The sequence below is a fragment of the Peromyscus eremicus genome, chromosome 9, assembly GCF_949786415.1.
Source record: "Peromyscus eremicus chromosome 9, PerEre_H2_v1, whole genome shotgun sequence".
NCBI classification, from domain to species: domain Eukaryota; kingdom Metazoa; phylum Chordata; class Mammalia; order Rodentia; family Cricetidae; genus Peromyscus; species Peromyscus eremicus.
The window spans coordinates 69499622-69524727 of NC_081425.1; the positions used below are offsets into that span (position 1 = coordinate 69499622).

The 25106-nt window shown below is 40.1% G+C and overlaps 1 pseudogene; it reads left to right on the plus strand.

Moving 5' to 3' along the window:
• The first annotated feature begins 21851 nt into the window (after window positions 1-21851).
• LOC131920032 (myosin light polypeptide 6-like) lies at window positions 21852-22476 on the plus strand (annotated as a pseudogene).
• The last annotated feature ends 2630 nt before the right edge of the window (window positions 22477-25106 follow it).

Sequence of the window (25106 nt, forward strand, 5' to 3'; positions counted from 1 at the left end):
GTTGGCAGAGGCAAAGGTGAGCTGGCCCTGAGGGTGTGAGAGTGGGATAGCTGGACACATCCGCTTGTCTGCCACGTGATGGTGAGGGCAAAGGAAAGATGCCCTTCCCTGCCTTGCCTAAGCTTACCACCTGTGGTGGGCGAGGGAGCTGACTTCCCCCTTACCAACTGCAGCACTCGGCAAAGTGGGTCCTGCACCTCGCCTGGGCAGCACAGTGGAGCTGGCCCTGAAGATATAATGTGGGATAGTCAACTCTAAGGGTGTGAAAGCTGGAGAACTAGCCCCACCCCTTGCTCATTGCTACAAGGGGTGAACTAGCCAGGGTGGTGCTGGAGAGCGCAGCCTGGTATGGAAAGCTGGCAGCTGACCAACCCTGCAACTACCCAGAACCAGGGTTATGAGTTGGCCCACCCCAACATCCAACCCATCTATGATCTGCTGGAGCAAGTGAAGGGGCCGGTCGTGCAGATCCCAATGCTGCAGGATCTCCACGACACAGGGCAACAACATGATACTCAAGAGTAGCCCCAGTGAGGGCCCAGCATAGCATGGCAGAAACCAGGGGCCTCAAACCAAACCAATAACTCTTTATAATGAACACTTGCAAATAAAGATATATGAATAAAAGGGTTTACTGTGTGACTCACTCTGTCACACTACAGCTTCCGTGGAAAGAATGATTTTTCCTATATTTTTTCTTTTTTTTCCTCTTAAATTTTATTTTATTTTATTTGGGGAAGGAGGTCGCAAGCGCAGAGGATGGGGAAATGAATAGGATCGAGATGCATGATGTGGAAGATTCAAAGAATAAATAAAAAAAGTTTTCAAAAATGCCTCTTTGGGGCTGCAGAGCAGCCCTGTGGTCAAGCATTCACCTAACATACACAAGGCCCTATGTTTGATACTCAACAGAAGAAATGGAGGGAGAAAGAGGGAAAGTGGAAGGAAAGAATTCCTCTTTTATTGACTTAGTAATAGGCCTTTTAAAATAAAGAAAACTATTATCTGGGTATTGTGTTATTATCTGGGTGTTATAGCACACACCTATAATCTCAGCACTTTGGAGGCTAAGGAGGAGGGATCAAACTTTCCAAAGCCTGCATGCTGAAACACAGTGCCATGCTGCTTAAAGCACACTAAATGAAAAGTAAGCAAGGAAACATGTAGTGCTTAAGGAACAATAGGCTCTAACCATGCACCCCTTGAGGAAAGGGAAATATTTATTTTTTTATCCCTATAACAAAGTACTTGTCACACACACACACACACACACACACACACACACACACACACACACACACAACTCACTAAATACTTTTTAGCTGGAAAAAAATTTAAATAATATTACAAATAAAAAACAGTGAAAAGACCAAACTTTGGACAGACAAGCTGACATACGTAGCAGTAGAAGTGTATTCTATCATGGAGCAGGAGAGCCAAAGGACCAGAACCCCCACTGGGCACGAGGAATGTGCCATGGTGTGCATAGTGAGGCAGGGAAAGCCAGCAGCCAGCCCTCCTGTTTAGCTCCTCCTAGAGTTTTAGAATTCCCACAGCAGCTCCCCATCACAGGCCACAATGACTTTCCCTTTTGTTGATTACTCCTCTGTAGAGGTTATTGCACGGCCAGAGACTAAAGCCCTTTGTTTTCAGACTCCTCAGCTTAAGCCTCCTGGTGTCTGTCATTGTATCGGAAATCCCCAAACTGTATTTCCTGTCCTCTGCTGTATGTTTCTACATGACCTCTATTTGAACACTCCAGGGCCAAACCTCGGTGAAGACACACTTAGAAGGGGCTCCTTTGGCAAAGGGAAGCCTCGGTGTCCATCACAGTAGCTTACCATTTTAGCTTCAGGTGTATCTATAAAATGCTGGGCCGCCAAGACCTTGCTTGAATGAATCCAGTATGAGAAAATGTTCTACACTAGTAGAATGTCAGGGGGGTAAAAAGAGGCACAGAGGTACTCCCAAAGACACTTTAAACTTTTGACAGCTTCACAGCCCTAGTGAGATGGAGTGCAATAGACTTCAGGAGCGTTTTAGGCCTGGTGTCATCATGTCAAGATTAGAACTCCAGCCCATCACCTGCTAGAGGTCTCCCTGTTTGGCAGATTGCTGCAGACAACTGAGTTAAATTAGTTCTTGGATCTTTTGCCAGATTGTACTTCATTTCTTTTTTCTTTCTTTTTCTTTTTTTTTCTTTTTTGTCTTTAAAGTAGTCTACATCATGTTTTATTTTTAAGACTCGACTCTTTACTGTATAAATGAGATCATCAGCCTGGTGGCCAACCAACACAGAGAACAAGAATTCTGAGAAGGAAAATTGCACTCAGAGAAACGCAGCAATGCCTTCTGCTCTGCATGCAGAGAAATGCCTCAACTTCACATCCCACACGCATGGGTACACTCATGATGAGCCCCAGAAAACAACCCTAATAGGGAAGCCCAGGCAGCTTAGGTAAGCCACCGTGCCTCAGCTAGTCCTCCATATCTTCTCGGGAGCATCCCAAAGCTGATCTTTGAGCTGGCTTTCCAGAGCACAGAGGAGCGTTTTCCTCTGGTGATGAGACAAACAAGCAAGGAATACATGGGCACATGGTAGCAAGGAGGTTTCTTCTCTGGTGGATTATGTCAAGCTCAGCAGTCATTCTATGAACTCTTCTAGGAATTGTATAGAGAGTCAAACATGAAGACCCAGAGGGAAGGGAGAGTGTTGATCCCTCCTGACTCCAACCCCCCACCCCACAGTCCATTGATTCTTTCAGTAATCAGAAGAAGAAAGAAGACTAGAAAAGGTAACAAACCATAGCCTCAAATATCTACAGAGTCTAGGAGTGTGTGTGTGTGTGTGTGTGTGTGTGTGTGTGTGTGTGTGTGTGTGTGAATGCATGCACATGTGCATGCATTGTGTACTACTGGGATGCATGTATTCGGGCACATTTGTAGAGTGGAACCTTTATAGAAAGCAGCACATTAAAAAGAAAAATACGGCCGATTCTGAATACAAAAGAGGGATTAAAATCAATCTAAGTTAAAAGTATTGCTGTTAAGTTTCTGAGCCACCACATAAATACAATTTATCTGATAAATACCTGGAAAAGAATCTTGTTCAGTGCCGTGTCACAGTGTAGCCGTGTCACACCCAACAAAGGATGGGAAGGAGTGTCAATAAAGGGTGCTGTCACTACCGATGTTCTCAGCTGTCCAGAAATGATCTGGCTAATTCATAGAATGGTATTATGTTCTTTCATTCACTCTTCTTGTAATTCCTTCAAGAGATAAAACACAAACAGTGAAACAGTTTAAATAAGTAACTCACTCTGATTTAGGTAACTAGTCTTCTGTGTGAATAGTTATATCATTGTAATATTGGTCCTTTGGGCTATTTTTAAAGATTTTCCTTTCTCTGAAAATTCTGATTTATCCTTTCGAATGCTTTTTCCTTCTTTCTGACCAAGAAAAGAAGAATTAAGCCTAACTTTTCCAGTGTCACTTCAAGCACTCACTAAGCGTGACGTCCACTAGAGCGTACATTAATACCTCCCCAGATTTGTCCCTCAGAGGTGAGACATTCATCCTGCACGTTTTGCATACAAGAAAAATACTTATTCTAGGTAATATAAGTATATGGTTACTTGAGGAGATATGACCTGATACTAACATTAAGTATAAATTTTGTTCTAGGAAAATGTGAGTTGTTAAGGAATCTATGTCAAATCAAGTCTAGTTAATCTCAAGTTCTTTTGTTGTCCACATGACTTCATTAACGTACAATGAAGACCTTTTTGTGAATCGATACATTTAAAGAATACACTTGGTCAAGTCACTTCACTTTATTCTCATTAAGAAAGTAGGAAAAATTAACACTTTAATTACTATGACAGTTAGCATTATGTATCAGTTCGACCATGCCATGGAACCCAGATGTCTGGTCAGTGACCTAGCTATCGCTGTGATGGTAATTTTATACATGATTAAAACTTAAATCAGTAAACTTTGGAAAACGCAGATCATCTTTAATAATGTGGACAGGCCTTAGCCACTCACTAGAAAGCCTTACAAGACTGAGTTTCCCAGCAGAAGGAAAGATTCCACCTCCAGTCTACTCTCTCTCTCTCTCTCTCTCTCTCTCTCTCTCTCTCTCTCTCTCTCTCTCTCTCTCTCTCTGTGTGTGTGTGTGTGTGTGTGTGTGTGTGTGTGTGTGTGTGTGAGTGTGTGTGTGTTTGTCTGTCTGTGTCTCTCTGGAGAACTTTCTTGCAATGCTTGCAATGGCCTTAAAGATGGCAATGTAATGGGGGATAGGAAGACCACTACTCTGTTCATCCTCAAGAGAGAACAGTCCTTAAAAGATGACTTTATCTCCTTCCAGCCCTGATCAACATCCATTTTAAATAAATAACAATAAACTCTTTATAAAGACAAGGTAGGAAAAAGATGGAAAGACGTGTAATCAATCCAGTGGCTCTGTTAAACTCTCTGTAAGACACAAAGCAATAAGTAATTAATACATCTTTACATATAAGATCTACCCATCTTACCTGTTTAAAACGAATTCAACCAAAGTGATAACAGAAACCATCTATTCCATTCTTCCATTAATGATTCAGTTCTCCTGCACTTTAGACACCTAGGATACAAAATCACAGACCACAGCCCTACACTGGGCATATCTCAGGCTTGCAAACTCTGGGGTTTTTATCTATCAAATACAAGATCTTGAAATGATCATTGAATGGTTCTAATTGAACTTGCCATCATTGAATGCCCAGGGGCATTATTAAAAGTTTCATGACTCAATAAATTTCCTGTTATTAGTCTCATTCATTTAGCAATTTAATAAATGGACAATAAACACACTAGCCTCTAAAGAAAGAAGAGTTCCAAAGCTTTTGCAGTTTCCATGACATCAGCTTGTGTGGACATGGAAACATTGCACTGCACACCAGGGATGTTAAGGCCATGCACAAGTAAAACAGCACCCATGAAATGGAAGACATTTCATAGAATTCCACGTATATGAAATAGCCAGAATGGGCAAATTTGTAAATGTTGAAAGTAGATGAATGGTTTCCAGGGACTGAAAGGATAGAGAAATGAAGTAGACTGCTAGACAGCATGTGTTCCTTTTAGAGATGTTGAAAATGTTTGAAATTTAGGTTTGATTTTATGATTCCACTAGTATAGTAAAAAAAAAAAAAAAAAAAAAAAAACACTCCATTGTGAGTTATAACAATAAGGTTAGTAAATTGTGACTGATATGAATCGTCCAATGAAAAGCTTGCGTAGGTGGTTTTTTTTTTCCTCTAATCTACTTCTAATTGTTTTCATTAATTCTTTGAGAATTTCGTACATTGGCCATCTTCACCCTGCATCCACATCTCCTCTCAATCCACCCTCCATTTGATACACACCCAACTTTGGGTTCTTTTTTTTTTTTACTCATTGAGTACAATAATTGCTGTCTATATATTTCTGAGTATGTGGCCATCCAACAATGTGTGTTGAACCTCCCAGGGACCACACCTGTAAAGTAAACTCACACTCCCTCTCCAATACCTAGCAACTACAAACAGCTCCTTATCTACGAGTGTGATTTCACACCTGCCTCCCCTTTCCATGTTGGGATTTGGACCAGCTTGAGCTTATACAGGTTGATGCATGCTGTCATAACCACTGTAAGTTCACATGTGAAGCTGCCCTACTGTGTCTGGAAAGCACTGATTCCTTGTAGTCATACACCTCTTTTGGCTCTTAAAACCTTTCTGCTTCTCTTCTGCAATGATCCCTGAACCTTAATAGGAAGATGTGCGACACAGACATCCCATTTAGGGCTGAACATCCAATAGTTACTTATTCTCTACAGTTTGACCAGTTGTGCATCTCTGCATTAATAGTCACCTACTGCAAAAAGAAGCTTCTGTGATGAAGGCCAAAAGGTGCGTAAATCTATGGGTATAATGACAAGTTGTTAGGAGCTGGTTTAGATAGATAGATAGATAGATAGATAGATAGATAGATAGATAGATAGATAGATAGATAGATATACCGTTAGCAGAGTAACATGACTGAAGTAGGTTCTTCCCTAGGGCCTATGATTTTTCTAACCATGAGTTCTTATCCCCAGTAACTAACTGTCCCAGGTATAAGTTCCATCTTTTGGAGTGGACCTTAAATCCAGTCAGAAAGTAGGTGGTTATTCCCATGACGTTTCTGTCACTATTGCACCAGTGGGCATATCTTGCCAGGCTAGTCATCATTGCAGCTCACCAGGTTCGTAGCTGCATAAGACTGATGAGTATTTTTCTATTCCAGCAGTGTGCATAGCATCCTCCAACCCTATGAAAGCCTTCCAAGTCAGTGCCAACTGGATTCCTCCATGTCCTATTACTCAAGTATGTGGTGTTTACACCAATAGTGTTTTGCCATCAAGTTCTGGAGAGTAACCTAGAGCAACTCAGGATAACAAATAAGAAGCCCAGTGCCAGGAATTGGTTATATATAATGGAGTTGTTGGCCAGCGAAGTCACACAAAGCCACAAATATTTATAGACAAGGGTAAGATGAATTCTCAAAGTGGCTTTAATTTGCATTTCCCTAGTGGCTAATGACGTTAAACATATTTTAGAAATATTTCTCAGCTATTTGTGTTTTATCTTTCGAGAATTCTTTCTTTAGCTCTATGCTTTATTTTTTTGTTTTCTTGATATTTAGGTTTTTTAGTTTGTTATATATTCTAGATATTAGCCTTCAGCCAGATGTGTAGCTGTAAACATTTTTGCTCTTTCTGTAGGCTGCCTCTTTCCTCTGAGGATGGTATCTTTTGTTGTAGAGAAGCTTTTAGTTTCATGGGGTCCCACTTACCAGTTGTTGATATTAATGCCTGCACTACCAGGAGCGTGTTCAGAAAGTCCTTTCCTGTACCTTTAAGTTCAAGTTTATTCCATCCTTTTTCCTTTATCAGTTTCAGAGCTTCAGGTCTTGTGTTGAGGCTTTTGGCCCATTTTTGAGTTGAGTTTTGTGCAGAGTGGGAAATAAGAATCTAGTTTCAATTTTCTACATGTAGCTATCCAGTTTGACCAGCACGTTTAAGATGTTGTCTTTTCTCCGAAGTGTAATTGGCATCTTCATAAAAATAAAATTAGGAGGCTGTGTGTGAGTCTTCTGTTCTGTTTCACTGATTAATGTGTCTGTTTTTATACCTGTACTATGCTGTTTTTGATGTTACAGTTCTATAGTATCACTTGAAATCAGGTATGGCGATTCCTCCAGAAATCTTTTTATACTTCAGGGCTGTTTTCTTTTGTGTTTCCACATGAGATTTAAGGTTTTTTTTTTTTCAATCCCTATAAAGAATTGTGTTGAAATTTTAATCGAATTGCCTTGAATCTGTAAATAGCTTTTGGTAACATGGACATTTTTACAATATTAATCTTACCAATCCATGAGCATGGGAGATCCTTCCATCTTCTGATATCTTCTCCAATTTCTTTCTTCAATTTCCTAAATTTCTCATTGTACAAGTCTTTCATTTATTTCTTTAGATTTATTCCAAGATATTTTAATATTTTAGGCTATTTCAAATGGTATTGTTTCCCTAATTTCTTTCTCAGTTTGTTTATTATTTTTAGATAGTAAACTTACTTGTGGGAGCCCGTTTTCGGGTTCCTTGTGGCTTTACCCAGCATGTCCACATAGAGGATGATTAGGACCATGGGCCTGAGTGCAGGTGTCTGAGATGGTCTGCACTTGGCTGTGCTGGGGGAGGAGGTCTTTTGCTTCACCCCTTGGTGTCTCTATAAAAACCCTGGGGCAGAGACAGTTGGGGCCCGTTGGAAAAGGTTCCAGGCCCTCTCGAGGCTATCCTTTATTTTCTATCTGTTTATCTCTGCAATATTCTCTGCAATAAATCCTTCTATCTAATATTTCCTGCTGCTCACACTCAAGAAAACTCTGGGGAACTGTGGGTTTGGTGGGTAAATGCCCCACACTTACTGATTTTTGCAAGTTAATTTTTGTATTCGTGTGGTAGTTTGAATGAAATGGCCCCCATAGGCTCATTGGGAGTGGCATTGTTAGGAGGTGTGACCTTGTTTGAGTAGGTGTGGCTGTATTAGAGTAAGTGTGTCACTGGGGTCAAGCTTTGAGGTTTCAGAAGCTCAAGCCAGGCCCAGTGTCACTCTTTCTTCCTGCTGCCTGCCCATCTAAATGTTGAACTCTCAGCTACCTCTACAGCACCATGTTTACCTGCATGCCACCATGCTTCCCACCATGACAATAATGGACTAAACCTCTGAACTGTAAGCCAGCTCCAACTAAATGTTTTTCCTTTATAAGCGTTTCTGTGGTCATGGTGTCTCTACACAGCAATAGAAGCCCTAACTAAGACAACCCTGCTACTTTGCTAGATGTGTTTATCAGCTGAAGGAGTTTTCTGGTGTAGACTGTAGGGTATTTTATATACAGAATCATATCATCTGCAAATAAGGATACTTCAACTTCTTCCTTTCCTATTTATATCCCCTGTACCTCCTCAGTTGTCTTATTGCTTTAACCAAGACTACTGTTAAGCAGGAGCAAGTACAGTGGACACTCTTGTCTTGTTCTTGATTTTTAGTAGAAATGCTTGAGCTTTTCTTCCACTTAGGATGATGTTAGCTACAGTCTTCCTATATATTGTGTTTATTGTGTTGATATATGTCCCTTGTGTTCCTAGACTCTCCAGGACTCTTCTCTTTAAGGGAAATTGAATTTTTGTCAAAAGCTTTTCCTGCATCTAGTGAAATGATCATGTGGTCCTTGAGCCTGTTTCTGTGGTGGATTATGTTTATTGAGTTACATATGTTGAGCCATCCCTGCATCTCTGGAAGGAAGGCTACTTGATCATGATGGATGATTGTTTTAATGTGTTCTTGAATACATTTTGTAAACATTGTATTGAAAATGATTTTACCTACATTCATTAGAGATTTTGGCCTATTATTTTTATTTTTGTTGGGTTTTTGTCTTGTTTTAGTATTGGAGTAATACTGACTTTGTAAAAGAATTTTGGAAATGTTCCTTCCTTTCTATTTTACAGAACAGTTTGAGGAATATTGCTGTCAGTTTTTCTTTGAAAGTCTGATAGAATTTTGTACTGAACCCATCTATCCCTGGAATTACTTTTATGCTAGAGATTTTTAATTATTGCTTTTATCTCATTGGATATTATGGGTCTGAAAATTATTTACTTTGTCTTGATTTAACTTTGGTAGGTCATACATGTCTATCAATCTGTCTCTTTTAGATTTTCTAGTTTTGTAGAATATAGATTTTTAAATATATTCTTATAAATGTCTGAATGTTCCTGGTGTCTTTTGCAATGTCTCTCTTTCCATTTCTATTGATCTGCATCTTCTCTTTTTTTTTGTTTGTTTGTTTGTGGGTCGATTGGTTTGGGGATTGTTTTGTTTTGTTTTTTGGTTAATTTTACCAAAGGTTTGTCAGCCTTGTTCATCCTTTCAAAGAAATAAGTATTTTATTGATTATTCTCTGTATTGTTTTTTCATTCATATTTCATTAATTTTAACCCTGATTTTGATTATCTGTTCCAGAATATTTTTTTGCTGTCTTACAAAAATTATTAAAAGAAATTAAGTCTTGTGTCTTAGAGTACATGATAACCACTAAAATAATTAACATACTGAAAAGATTTATAAATATTAGTGTTAATACATATATCTATGATTCATTTCTGCAAAATTATCAAAATATCGTTTACCTGGGCTTGATCTGTAGTTAAAATGACATGTGCCCCTAATAATGATGGGGAGCATTATCAGGAAGACAGCTAGTTATTTGTGGTTTAAGTATTTCATATCTATCTTCAAATATAAATTACCAAACTTTTTTCAGTTGTATATTCAGTAAAATATTGAACTTTGATTTCCCATTCACTTCCAATTTGAAGAATTGTTTTTAGTTTTTATATACTGTCTTTTTTGTTGTTGTTTTTGGTTTGGTTTGGTTTGGTTTGGTTTGGTTTGGTTTGGTTTGGTTTGGTTTTTTGTGTTTGGAGACAAGGTTGCTCAGTATAGACCAGGCTGTCTTGGAACTTGCTCTGTAGACCAAACTGGCCTCAAACTCAGAGTTCTGCCTGCCTCTGCCTCCCAAGCTCTGGAACTAAAGGTATGTGCCACTGTCTTTTAAAATGAGTGTTTACTGGAGAGATAGCTCAGTGGTTAAGAGCACTTATTGGACTAGTTTCAATTTCTAGCACCCACGTGCTGGCTCACAATCATGTATCTGTAACTCCTGTTCCAGGGTATCCAATGCCTTCTTCTGATCTCTACAACACAAGGCATGCATATAGTTCACATACATGCAGGCAGGCAGAAGACTCATACACATAAAATAAATAAATCTTTAACAATTTCTAAATAAAATTAAATGGGCCTTTACTCAGAGAAACTTATGAAACATTTAATTGCATATATATTAAATTGCTTCAATATTTGTTTGAAAACAGTTGTTTACCATTTTCTTCTGAAACTGTCTTCAATGACTTGTTCAGAACAACAAAACATGTCCATTAGAAGGAAAGAAACAATTGTCTTGCTTTTTAAATTCTATTTCTTTCTATAACCAACCTCTTTAAGTTTTTCCAAGTTTTTACAAATAAGTCTATATAAGACTAACTTTTTAACTTATAGGGAGAAATTAGTCCTCTGCCATTAGCAAATATTTGACATTTAGAGGACAGCACAACTCCTTTCATATTGGAGGGAGGAAGAGGGTGGGTAGTGATCATAGATCCACCCAGGGCCTCACTTAGCTCTGTCTCCAACATGGAACATAAACCTTAAGTAATATTAGAACTTTTAAGATCTTTGAGAAGTTTACCAGTAGTTACAAAGGCAAAATAAATACTCCAAAGTGCTTTCTGTGTATTCACATAAATACTTCTCCCTTTTGAGACATAAATACTTATTTAAAATCCCCTTTTCTTACTTAGAATAGTTAAAGAACATGCATATTATTCCTTTATTTTCTGATTACTTCATCACATGGGACATAGCCTCTGGAACTTTTGTATAAAATAAAAATAGGATTATATGGGAATCTGAATGCCTTTGTGCTAATTCTAGTATTTATAAAGAAAATCTAAATATTTTCAACTGAGACTACAAAGAGAGCATCTAATATACTTCGTAGTTGAATAACTAACTGATACTTGCTTTTTCTGTTTATCACCTTTTCCACATTGATGTGTACTTGAAGTAACTGATATCCTAAAGTGATATTTTTGGAATGTTGTCTAAGTTACTAATTTTCTTTCCTGTCAATTATTTTTACTACTTCTTTGTCTTCCATAAAAGGGATTAAATGTCCATTTTTCCATGGAGATAAATTTTTATCTTGGACTATCAAGGAACAAGTTACCCTCAAAGAGTCATGTTATTCTGAACTGGTGCAACCGATTCCTTTTACTAACTACAAATTACAACAAATTCCCATTGCCCTTTTAAAGTCTAGAGAGTATATTAGCATATTCTTTTTATAACAGCAATTTAGCATACTACTTTAAACAATGGATAATATATATAACACCTCCCAGAATATCTCTTAGCTCAATTATAATAAGCTGTATATATATAGCATCATGAACTCACTTGTCAAGTTTTCTCAGACAACATGTCACTGAAAAGATGGATGAAAGTTTAAGTTCTGAATTTTGTGTGATCCTTTGGTAATAAAAACCCTGAGTCCAGTAAGGATTTTGTAGGCAGAGTGATGGCGCAGCAAGGGCACGCGTACCTTGTCAGTAACCAGTAGCTGTCCAATTGGAATTCAGACCCGCTCAACAGGAGAGAAACTATGTCTGGTATGGAAAACTACTCAGTGCAGGTGAAGTCATGAATGTTAGAGGAATACCTACAACCACCACTTTATTAAAACAGCAAAACCCCTAACAACACTCTAACATTCATCCTTATACCTGCAGATGAATGCAGTTTTCACCCTCCATCAAGGAAACTTCTCTTTGCAACAGATGGAGACTAGGGTAGGTGGGAGGAACTGGGAGGAAGAAAGGAAAGAAGAAATGTTATATTATAATCTCAATTCTTTTTATTTTTAAAAGGAAGTATTACTAAATGCTATACCATTGCAGAAATTCACTTAAAAAATTTTTTTTTGTTAAACAAGATTTCACATGTTTCAGGCTAGCCTTGACTCTGATAAGTAGCCAAGGACAACTTTAAATTCTGCTTTTCCTGCTCCCATTTCCCAAGATGTGTGCTACCATAACTGATTTTATGTGGGACAGGGGACTTTGTACCCAGGGCTTTGTAAAGGTTAAACAAAACGTCACTGTACAAACTGAGCTACAATCCCAGCAAGAGATTCACTTTAAATGCAAAGACACAGAGATGTTCAAAGTAAAGGCATTTGAAAAACAATATCTCATGCTGACACAAATCTAAAAGAATCCGGGACAGGCCACCAACAGGCATAGACCAAACGATATCCAAGGAAAGCCTGGTGCTCCTCAAAGGTCAATGAAAAGAGTGGTAGCCTAACAACAGAAAAAAAATCTTTCAGGCAGTGCCCTTCCTGCTCCAGACAAATGCCAACATAAAAACCTTAACCCCAGAGTCCACCTAGTGAACAGAAAGCAGAACTTCCATTGTCCATGCAGCAGAAACAAGAGATGGTCCAGTTCCTCAGCAAGTGCGTCTCAGTGGAGTCCAGGAGGAAGCAAAACCTCCCTCTTATCTATGAAATGGAATGTCCACACCTCTGCAGACAAACTGCTTCCTGAATTTAATATAATGACCATTCTCATTCTAAGAAACAGAAAAACACAATGTGAATGAGAAATGACGACAGACATCAACACAAAGATGAATCAATTCTAAACTCATTAGACAGCATGTTTAAACAGCTACTGTGAAAATGCTTCAACAAATAGTTGGAATTCCTCCTGAGTAGGAAAGTAAAACATCTCAATCAGGAATAATGGAGGAAAACATCAAGTAAATTGGAGAATAAAAAATTAATATTAAATCAAAAATCTTTCTGGTTAGAATCAACAGGGAAATGAGACTGATTGAATCTGGAGCCTGGGAACAGAGCTACCTACCTGAACAATAGCAAGAAAATAGTTTGTGGGAAAAATGTGTCTCAAAGACCTATGAGACAGTAACAAAAGATTTAGCATTCAGTGGGTAAAGACTCTTGCGGCCAAGCTGATGACATGAGTTCAGTCTTCAAGGCCAACTGGATAGAAGGAGGGAGCTGACTCTGGTCTGGCAAATTACCATCTGACTTCCACATATGGCCATGGTGTGTGTGTGTGTGTGTGTGTGTGTGTGTGTGTGTGTGTGTGTGTGTGTATTACAAAGTGCAAACTACAACTGTCTTCCAAACCTAACCTATTGACATATTTCTTGTGTTAGCCCAGCAGCCCAAAACCCAGTGGTCAACACCGGCAACCCTTGCCTCACAGGGCTTTCTGGCAAGTGGAGTTTCATTTGTCTCTCTGCCAAGTGAACCTGAACACTAGAAAATCAATATGCCTGATGAGAAATGCCAACAAATTCTTAACACGAGTTGGTAAGATATGGGAAATGTAAATGAAATGTGCTGGGTTTTTTTTTTTATTAAAGAATTAAATGACACAAAGGAAGTTCCATCTTTAAAAAAAAATTGTAAAGATACATCCTAGAAAAACCCCTCCCCTGAATCAGCATTCTTCAAAGATCAGAGTGCGTGCTCAAGGTTGCATCCTGCTTTCAAAAGTTGCCCCCTTTGCCTATCAGCTGTGCCTTTCTGAATTAGTGAGCCTGGCAAAAATGTGAAGCCAACATCTGACTCTCGAAATGAGGAAAAAGACACCTTTCTAGTCGAAATAAAAACCCAGTGCGACCCCCATTTGACGCGCTTGCCCGTTTGAGTTGACATGGCTATACACTATTTGGCACATGTGAAACTTTTTGCCTTGCTGAAATACTTTAGATTGTGTGGTCATTTTCTTGGGACCCATTTCTAACAGAAACCAGGATCAGGAGGGTACACATCTGTAGTGCCAACTGCCTGAGCTGAGAGGGCAAGAGGACCATCCTCCATCACACACACACACACACACACACACACACACACACACACATACACACACACAGGATGAGTCTGGTAGATGGTAGCCAATCAACAAGATGATTCCAGTGATCTCAAGCAACCCTGTGCAATCTCCTGCTACATGGTGCCAGGCTGTGTGACCTATAAAATACAACAGCAGTGATGGTATTACACTTCTGAGGCTCATTTATAAAGACTATTTTCCCTCTTCTCTCTTGCTCTCCCAGTCTTGGATATGCATCCTCCTAGTCAAGCCTTTAGATAACTTCAACTTCATAAAAACTGAAACTTTACAAAACATTCTACATGAAGGCTAAAGGTCCCACAGCTGTGCTCTTGTGGGGTAGGCTAACAATGCAGCCTCAGCCATCCTAGCCCATAGACTGCATCAACTGACTCCTTGAATGCATTTCACCTAGATGCATCTCAGGGAAAGCATGAACAGGAATTTACAACCCAGAGAAAGCAACTGCTCCTCCTCATAGCTATAGAGGAACCCAGGGCTGTCTAGCACAAAGTTACTCAAGTGAGCAGGTCTGTCACATTTCTCCAGAGCCTGAACCACAGTAAGTATTGCGTGTGGAAATTTTAATCCCCTATATACCAGGGGATGAGTTATATCTGGCTAGGGGGCAGGGAGTCCCAGGCTAGAAAACTCCAAATGAAAGATCAAGCAGGCTTAATTTGATCACCTGATCTGTGTAGCACCCCTCTGCCACCTCTGGAAATTGATTCAAACCATATTCCTTGGGTAGAAGGAATCACATTCCCCTAATGAAGGCAAAAATTAGTCATACTAATGCCCCCTATTTCAAGTTACTGTCTGTTTTCTTTCTGTTATTATTTGATTTGGTGGAGGTGGTGGTATTTGTTGTTGTTGTTGTTGTTGTTGTTGTTGTTGTAAGTATCCTATGCTAAAAACATAGGAAAATATGTTTGTGTATTTCCACAATGTCAGAATTTATCGAATACCAGTAAAAGCAGAAGATTCATTGGTTTCAACGGCAGTAATTACGCAGTTGATCTTGCCTATCATGGTAATCTGGCCAAGGAAGATGCAGGTTCTTTTATTCCAATCTTAATGACTAATTTTAACTCTGATATCACACAGAACACAGTAAATATATTTATATGTTCATAAATGTGGTTTACAGGATGAATACAAGTCAAAGAGGCTACAGAAGAATTCAAGAGGTTTCAGAAACCGACTGAAAGGCAAGTAGAGTTTTATGAAAGCAACGACCCCAGGCCTGCTGTAAGGAAACTGTTGGTATAAAGATCAGGCCCTGGGAGAGTCAGATTTGAATGAATATGCGGTCAGCTGTGGACATGAGAAGGCAGAACTGGGTCAAAACAGGGAACAATGGATCCAGATCTACACAGGCAAGCAGGTGGATAGACAGACATGTCAACAGTGGGGAACAAAGCCAAGTTGAAGACCAAGGAATAATAGAAAGTTCTCTGCCTATGGTCATTGGTATCAGATTATATACTGGTGAGGGGCTGTTGCCATCCAGTGCTAGGCATCCATCACTTTATGTGGTCCAGGTAAAGGAGTTCTACCCTTTCCTTGGACTGATATGTCTGAAAGTTCTTGGCCCTGGTTTCCCTGATACAATCTTAATCTATCTATTCATATGCCCTAACAGTCACAATTTACCTAATAAATTCATAGGCTACTACTCCCAGGTATGAGCCATTTTCAATCCGTTCTGCATGAGTAGTGTTGGAATGATAGCAGTGTTTGGTTCTGCCCAGGGAAACAATCATCCTCCACCTTCACAACGGAGTCAAAAGCTATTTATAAAATGGAGTCTCTCCAGGCAAGGCACAGCCTGAAAAACCACTGTTTTATACAACTTAAATGAAAAAGCATTCCTACTTCTTCTGGAGACTTGGTTGCATCCTAGTTACCACCTGTATGCATCACATGACTGACTATACCTGGTGCTAACCTGAGGCACACCTCATTTCTCACATCAAACATAACCTACATCTGAGCTTGCATGATGTGCTCAGCTTTAGTTCAAGCACAGGCTATAATAATCATGTTTCTCTGAACCTAACCAAGAGGAGGCTGTGATAGTCAATAAGCTTCATTAAAGGATTTAAAGATGTCATAAAGGAATTCAAATCAGGAAAGGAAAATCTTCAAATTAACTGTTGTTAATATTCCTGATTCCAGGGATCCCTAATGGCTGTCCCTTCTAATCCTGTTTCCTCATGTTGCTTATGCCTACACTTTCCACAGTTTTCCACAGTTCTCTGGCCTGTGTGCATACTCTTTAAGTATAAAGCCTTGTAACTTTTTGTCTATCCTGCTACCCACTTTGTCTCTGAAGAATAAACCTTATGGAGAGCCAGGCACAGTAGCACACACGTTTAACCCCACCATTCAGGGGTTAAAAGTAAATGCAGGCAGATGCAGACAAATCTCTGTGTTGAGGCCAGACTGGTCTACGTGGTGAGCTCCAGGCTAGCCAGAGATACACAGTGAGACCCTGTCTCAAAAACCAAAAAAATAATAATAATAATAATAACATACATAATGAAAATAGCCCTATATAATTACTCAGTATAGTTACCATCATAGTCTGAAACACTCACATTTGGAATTCCAAAGTTCAGTGTTTCTCCAGATGGAAAAAAAAAACCCTGCCTCATGAGCAAATGCTATCATGCAGCTTTAGATTCAGAAGATTGAAGCATTTTCAGCACTTTACTTCCCACAAAGGATACAGAAATCGTGGATCAAATCCCAGCACTTCTGCTGTGTGACCCTAAGTGAGACGTCAAGATGGCAAGTGAAATAATAAGCTTCCACAGGGCTTGCTATGAGTCAGCCCCACTATGCTACACTATGCAGAGGTAGACTCAGCTCCCAGTACCCTTGTGAGGCACTGTTTACTAGCCCCATTTTATATATGAGAAAACTGAACTAACAATAAAAAAGTCAACTAATGTAAAAATTATTTTAAGTTAAAGTGGCTTGCTTAAGACCACCCATCTAGAAAGTGGCAAACTCAAATCCAGGCTGTTTCCAAGGGACCCAGTTTTTGTTCACACCAAGCACACACTAAGGAAATATAACCCTGCCCCTGCGGTGGCCCTCTTTGAATTTTTGTGCAGCTGCAGAGGCATCACAGTCACCGTGTCCCTCACAGCACAGAGGTAAGAGGCAGAGTCTTTGATCTGGAGTTCTGTCAGAAGGAGGTAACTGTACCTCTCCGAGCGGCTCAGGAATGTAGAAAAACGCCCACTGTCCTTCAGACCATCCAAAACATCATAAGAAAGAAAGACAGGTGCTTGGCCTTCGTGTTGCCGGTACCAGGATAGCCCGTTGAACCCTGACGTGCTGTACGTGCAATTGACCTGAGCAAAGGTTCCCTCCAGAGACATCAACTCGGCAGGCTGCTCCACGCCTTGTCCTGCAGCACCTATGAGACACGGGGGGAAATGGGAAAGGGAAAGGGAGAGTAGAAATGCTGTAAACAGATTATTTGTGTGTGGAATTCTAAAACAATTTTTAATTTAAAAAAATTATGTTTACATATGGTCCAGGAAAACTTCCAGTGACGGGAAGTTATTAAGATAAACAATGAGTGTCAGAAACAGCAGCAGCAATGAAACTGCAAGAATGCTTATTATTAGAAGGCCAATAACAGTGGGTACCTCAAGAGGAAGGAAGGGAAGAAGCGAGGGAGAGATATAGAAAGAGAGTGCCTGGCAGTGGTAGCCTACACCTTTAATCCCAGCACTCCAGCACTGGGGAGGCAGAGGCAGGTGGATCTCTGAGAGTAGGAGGCACGAAGTTCTACAGCGAGAGCTATAGGACAGCCAAAGATACACAGAGAAACCCTATCCCAAAAAAAAAAGAAAAGAAAAGAAAAAGAAAACATCTCTCGGCAAAGACTTCTTCCTTCATTATAAAAGTTGCAATCATTTAGCTGAAGGAGAATTGTTGTGAAAACTCCCGGCCATGCTCTCTATTAAGTTGGTACTTACCTCCTACCACCAGGAAGAGATGGAAAACAAACCCCCACATCATCTCAGCAGCACACCACCAGCGTGACACTGAGTCCCTGGCTCCTAAGCACCGTCAGCTTCAGAAAGAAAACCCTGTGTGGGTGGGGGTGGAGGTTCATCCTGGATGCAAACCCACAGAAGCAAGGTCAGGATGTCCTTTCTCGAGGGCTGTCTTCAAGCTGTCTCGGGGACAGCTGGGGAAGTCCTTTTGAACTTGGGAGTCCCTTCTGAAGACTGTCTTCTGACTACTCCGTTGGGCTTAACCCACGCGTCTTTGATGACAGGGGCACAGTAGTGTCACCTGTGAAGAACAAAGAGGACAGCTGGAGGAGGTGGTGCAGACCTCTAACGCCAGTGGTTGAAGGGCCCAGGAGGACCCTGCACTCAAGGCCAGCCTGGGATACTTAGCAAGACCCCATCTTAAAAAGAACAAGGAAAAACAGAACAAACGGTCCATAATACGAGAGCAGAAGTACTCAATTGCCCATTCTGTTTTTCCCAAAGTAGGAAAAAAACAAAACACAAGGTGTTAGAGGCTGTAGATTATACACACAGTGTGGGTACACTGATGTCCTCATCATTGTTGTTTGTACAGTGAAGAAATGAGGAAAGTATCTGTCTATGAGCAACTATATGTGTGACTACACAGGAAGTGGGAAATTAAACTACTTCTGTTCATTATTTCAGAAGCCTAGAATTTAAAAAGAAGAATGGAATAAATAACACTTTCTTAAATATCTCTGCTTTGTTATTTATTTATTTATTTATTTATTTATTTATTTATTTATTTATTTATTTATTTATTTTGCTCAACAATGTGAAACTTTGAAAAAAAAGAAGACAAAGAAGACAAGAAGTGGAAGACTAGGTGTTGCTGGAGTTTTCTCCAGTCCTGCCTGGCCCACAGTCAGGACAAATCTCTCTCACTCGCCAGTCCTGCAGCCGCATAGACCCAACCAAGTAAACACACAGAGACTTATATTGCTTACCAACTGTATGGCTGCAGCAGGCTTCTTGTTATCTAGTTCTTATATCTTAAATTAACCCATATCTACTAATCTATAAGTTGCCACGTGTCTCGTGGCTTACCGGTACCTTACATCTCACTTTTCATTGCGGCAGCTGGCAGTGTCTCTCTGCCTCAACCTTCCACTTCCCAGAATTCTCCTTGTCCTGCCTATACTTCCTGCTTGGCTACTGGCCAATCAGTGTTTTATTTATTAACCAATCAGAGCAACACATTTAACATACAGAACATCCCATAGCAACTAGGCTAAAAAAAAAAGTTAGGTAAGGTCAGTCAGGAAGAAATCTGTATTTCAACCTACTTCCTAACTGTTAAAAGCTGCAGTTAATGCTGCATGTTGTGGTGTGTGTCTCTGATTCCAATACTTATGGGTGGAGGAAGGAGAATCAGGAATTCAAGATCATCCTTGGCTACATAACAAATTCAAGGCCAGTTTGGGATATACATAAGACCCTGTATTTTAAAAACTGCATTGTTTTCTCAAATTAATGTCTTCCACATGGTATCTTCTTTTCTATTATTGGGTTGTTTGTTTAGTTTTGTCTGGTTATGGTTTGGTTTGGTTTGGTCTGAGTTGGTTTGGTTTGGTTTGGTTTCCTTGCCTCTCTTTGCCTTTTTCTGTTGGATTGGCTGGCTTGCCTTGGTTTGGCTTGGCTTTGCTTTATTTTAATTTGCTTTGGTTTGGCTGGGTTTGGTATTGAAACAGACCTAGCTGTGTAGCCCAGGCTGGCCTCAGATTCATGCCCTTCCAAGCACTGGTGTTACAAACATTTGCCTCTATGTCTGGTTCAACATGTGGTATTCTTACTAGAGTGACTACACTCATCATGAAACCTTTGGATTCGTTTTTTTGTGTACTCACTCCATAAAGTAGAATGTAATATGTGGCATTATTAAAGACAGTGATGGGGTGTGGACCTTGTGTGCTACTATTCTGACCTACCAGGAAATATTCACCCCTGGAACGGTAGTTTCATGACTACTGTGGGCTAATCAGCCATTTTTTAATTGGATTCGAGGCCCATCCCAGGAGAGTGAACACATACTTGGTACTATAAATCTGGTCAAAAGCCTGTCACTGAGGAGGTCACAGGACCTCAGAGAAAATGTACTACTGATATTTTGCTAGCTGGAAATGTAGACAAACTGTAGTGGTTTGAATGGAAATGGCCCCCATGACGCTTAGAAAATGACACTATTAGGAGGTGTAGCCTTGTTGGAGGAAGTGTGTCACTGGAGGTGGGCTTCGAGATGCCAGGTGCTCAAGCCAGGCCCAGTTCCTGCTGCCTGCCAATCCAGATGTAGGACTCTCAGCTATTTCTCTAGTACCATGTCTACCTGCATGCTGCCATGCTTCCTGCCATGATGATAATAGACTAAACCTCTGAACTGTAAGCCAGCCCCAATTAAATGTTTTCCTTTATAAGACTTTCTGTGGTCAGGGTGTCTCTTCACAGCAATAGAACCCTAACTGTAGGCAGAGTTTTCCTATCCCACAGCCACTCTCAAATAAACACATTGAGGCTTATATTAATTATAAATGCTCAGTCAATAGCTCAGGCTTGTTACTAACTAGTTCTTACAACTTAACCCCTTTCTATTCATCTATGTGGTGTCCCAAGGCTCGTGGCTTTTACCTCTATCCCATTTTGTGTATCTGACTCATTCTCTGTCTGGTTGGCAACTCCTCTGACTCTGCTCTTCCTCATCCCATCATTCTCAGTTTGGCTTACCTGCCTAACTTTATCTTGTTCAGCTATTGGCCAGTCAGCTTGTTTATTAAACCAATCATAGTGACATATATTCACACAGTATACAGAAAGATTATTCCACAGCACCTAACTAAGACACTGACTCCTAAACATTGATGCCCACAGACGAGAGCTCCTCTCAATCTAGGTCAGGGAAGTTTCTTTCTGCAGAGGTTACAGAAAGTCAGAACTGGTCACAGTGTTGGGAATAAGTGATACTGAGTATGTAGACCTAAACAGCACATCTATATCACCCATTCCCAGGCTCAGAAAACATCACAGAAGAGAAGGAAGACAGATTGTCAGAGATAGAGGATGGACAGGAACATTGAAAACACCATCTTCTGGTTATGGCAGGGCTATTGCAATCATGAACACACAGCGGATGTGGCGCCTGAATGAGGCCTGCATAAAGTGAGGGGGAGGCTCACTGGAAAGAAGGAAGTCAGAGAGAGTGGGAGAGGATAAAAGAGGGTGGTTGGAGGTGAATATGATCATAATACATTATATATATATATATATGTAATTGTCAATCAGTCAACAATAAATGGGAAAAATAATTTAAAAATAAAGATAATACTGGCTTCTTTTTGTGATATATATATATAGCACTGCAATTTTACACACACACACACACACACACACACACACACACACAAACAAACAATCACCACTACCACCACACCAAACTTTAAGTATTTTCTTCCTAATTTAGAATTGAAAGACCCATGGACTAGAGAGATGGCTTATCAGTTAAGAGCACTGGCTGGTCTTCCAGAGGTCCTGAGTTCAATTCCCAGCAACCAAATGGTGACTCACAACCATCTATAATAGGATGTGGTGCCCTTTCTGGCATGCAGAGTACTCATACATAAAATATAAATAAATAAATTTTTTTAAGTCACTTAAGAATAAAAGAATTGGGCACTAAGGCTGCGGCTGGGTCGGGAGTCGGAGCCATTACTGCCGGAAAAGGTCCTGCAGAGCCGAGCAGCCAAGATGTGTGACTTCACTGAGGACCAGACTGCAGAATTCAAGGAGGCGTTCCAGCTGTTTGACCGAACAGGTGATGGCAAAATCCTGCACAGCCAATGTGGGGACGTGATGAGGGCCTTGGGCCAGAACCCTACCAACGCCGAGGTGCTCAAGGTCCTGGGGAAACCCAAGAGTGATGAGATGAACGTGAAGGTGCTGGACTTCTAGCACTTCCTGCCCATGCTGCAGACTGTGGCCAAGAACAAGGACCAGGGAACCTACGAGGATTATGTTAAAGGCCTTCGTGTGTTTGACAAGGAAGGGAATGGTACAGTCATGGGTGCTGAAATCCGTCACGTCCTTGTCACACTGGATGACGGAGGAGGAAGTAGAGATGCTGGTTGGCAGGGCATGAGGACAGCAATGGCTGTATCAACTACGAAGAGCTTGTCCAGATGGTGCTGAATGGCTGAGGATATTTCCAGATCCCGAGCCTGTGCCTTGCCCAGTGTGAGATTTCTCTGTGGCCCCCTCCTAGGCTCCCTTATCACAGCACCTTGCCCATCTGGTCTCTTCTGGATGTTTGCCTTCACAAAATAAAATTTTCTCTCCTTGAAAAAAAAAAAAAGAATAAAAGAATTGAAAGACCCTTTAGAAGCCATCCAAGTTTTATAGACCTCCATTATTTTGCAGTGGCAGCTCCTACAGCTAATATCATACTCCAAGAATTATTTGTTCATTTCCAACCAAGTCTCCAGTATTATTCATAACATTGTTTTTTCTAATTTTTATTTTATTTTACAAAACAATAGGTTTACAAAATAATAGGTTTCCTTGTCACATTTTTATACATAGTTGATTGAACCCTGACTCTCCCCACATCTCCCTTCTCCCTGTCCCTGCTTATACTCACAGTGTTCTACCTTTTCACTTTGTTGTTAAATATGTTCTATTGCCCTCTCCACATGCTTCTCTTAAATCCTCCTTTTTCCACTCTCACAGTCCCCTTTCTAGTTTACTAGACTCTATACATGCTTACCCATAGATAAATAGGTAGGTGGTTAGGTAAGTAAGTAGGCAGGCTGGTAGATAGGCAGACAGATACATACATTAAAAACAAGGATACACCGGGCGGTGGTGGCGCACACCTTTAATCCCAGCACTCGGGAGGCAGAGCCAGGCGGATCTCTGTGAGTTCGAGGCCAGCCTGGACTACCAAGTGAGTTCCAGGAAAGGCGCAAAGCTACACAGAGAAACCCTGTCTCGAAAAAAAAAAAAAAAGAAAGAAAAACAAGGATACACATATAAGAAAGAACATGCAATATTTGTCTTACTGGACCTGAATTATCTCACTAGATATAACCTTTCCAATTGTATCCATTTTCAAATAAATTGCATATCATTATTCTTAACTCCTGAATAAAACATTGTGTATGTATACCATGCTTTCATTACCCCTTCATCTGTTGATAGGCTGATTCCATTAGTTGTTACTGTCTACAAAGTAATGAACATGGATATAGAACTATCTCTTTGGTAGGATATAGAGTACTTTAGGTATAAGCACAGAACTGGCTTAGCTAGGTCATATGGAAATTCTATAATTAGCTTTTTTAAGGAACCTCTATACTGGTTTCCATATTCACTGCACAAATATACATTTCCATAGGCAATGAATAAGGTTTCCTCTTACCTCAAATTCCTGCCAATATTTGTTATTTGTTTTCTTAATGGTAGTCTCTCTGGCTGAGGTAAGATTCAATCTCGAAGGAGTTTAATTGCCATTTCCCTGTTGATTAAGAATGCTGGACAAAAAAAAAAAAAAAGAATGCTGGACACATATCTAAATATGTAGTGGCCATTTGTATCTCCTCCTTGGAGAGCTGTCTGTTTAGCTCATTAACCAATGTTATGATTTGGTTGATATTCTTGTTTCACTTTTTCCTCTTTCTATCTTTATATTAATCCTGTCAGATGTGCACAGATGGCAAGACTTTCCTCCCATTCTGTGGGTTGTCTCCTCACTCAATTTTTCCCTTTTTTGTACAGACTCTTTTTAATTTCATAAGATACCATTTTTTAATTGTTGAAATTAGGAGCTAGAGAGATGGTTTAGTAATTAAGGGCACTTTTTCAGGTTATATTTAGGAACGTATATGTACAAATACATATATGTATGCAATAGCAATTAATGAAAAAGAAAAGCCATGAATTTGAAGGAGAGTGGGAAAAGGCACATGGGAGGACTTGGAGGGAGGAAAGGGAAGGATAATATGCTGTGATAAAATTACAACCTTTAAAAAAAAAGTATTTATTGCTCTTCCAGAGGACCCAGGCTCAGTTTTCAGCATACACGTGGTGGGTCTCACAACCATCCACAACTCCAGTTCCAGGGGATATGATACCATCATCTGATTTCCATGGGTATAGATATACACAGTGCACATACGAACATGCAAACAAACACTTATACACACAAACTTTAAAAAATAAAAATTCATCAATAAGTAAGTGAGTAAAGTGTTGGAATTATTGCCTGAACAACTGGAGTTGCCCATGCCTGTGCCTTGAAGTGTTCTTTTTTCTTCTAGTATTTGCAGAGTTTCAGGTCTTCCCTTAAGGTCATAAAGATGCATTTGGAACTTATTTTTGTACAGGGTGAGATATGGGGATCTAGCTTCATTTCCCTACAAGTAGATAGTCAGAGTTCTCTGGTCAGTTCCAGGTGGGTTTCTTTATGTCTTGTGTCCAAAGTGAGTGATATCTTCAGCCATAAGGTCTTACCAGCTAATTATGGTGGGCAACCAAGAGCAATGACAGTACCCTGTGTTGTTTGAGGGCCTCCCTGACCAGTAATTCATAAGGAGGTATCCTATTCATGACAGCCTGGCACTGAGATTTTTGTTTACTAACCCATGTCTTCTGGAGGCAGCATTGCCCGCCTACGCAGGATAATCCTATTCAACCCCATATGCATTTGTACATATATAACATTCTCAATTATCTCACAAAATAGTGGGTTTCCATAAAGTTTATTCATATATCCTTATGAATACACAACTTATCCTCTCCTGTCTCCAACCCTACTATCCTCACTTAGATCCTTAACCCTATCTCTTCTCTTATTTCACTGTGTTCTACTATCCTCTCTGATTAAACTTTGATCAGATAACAGAAAAGTCCCCAGTCTCCGAAGACTGAGACTTAGAGAG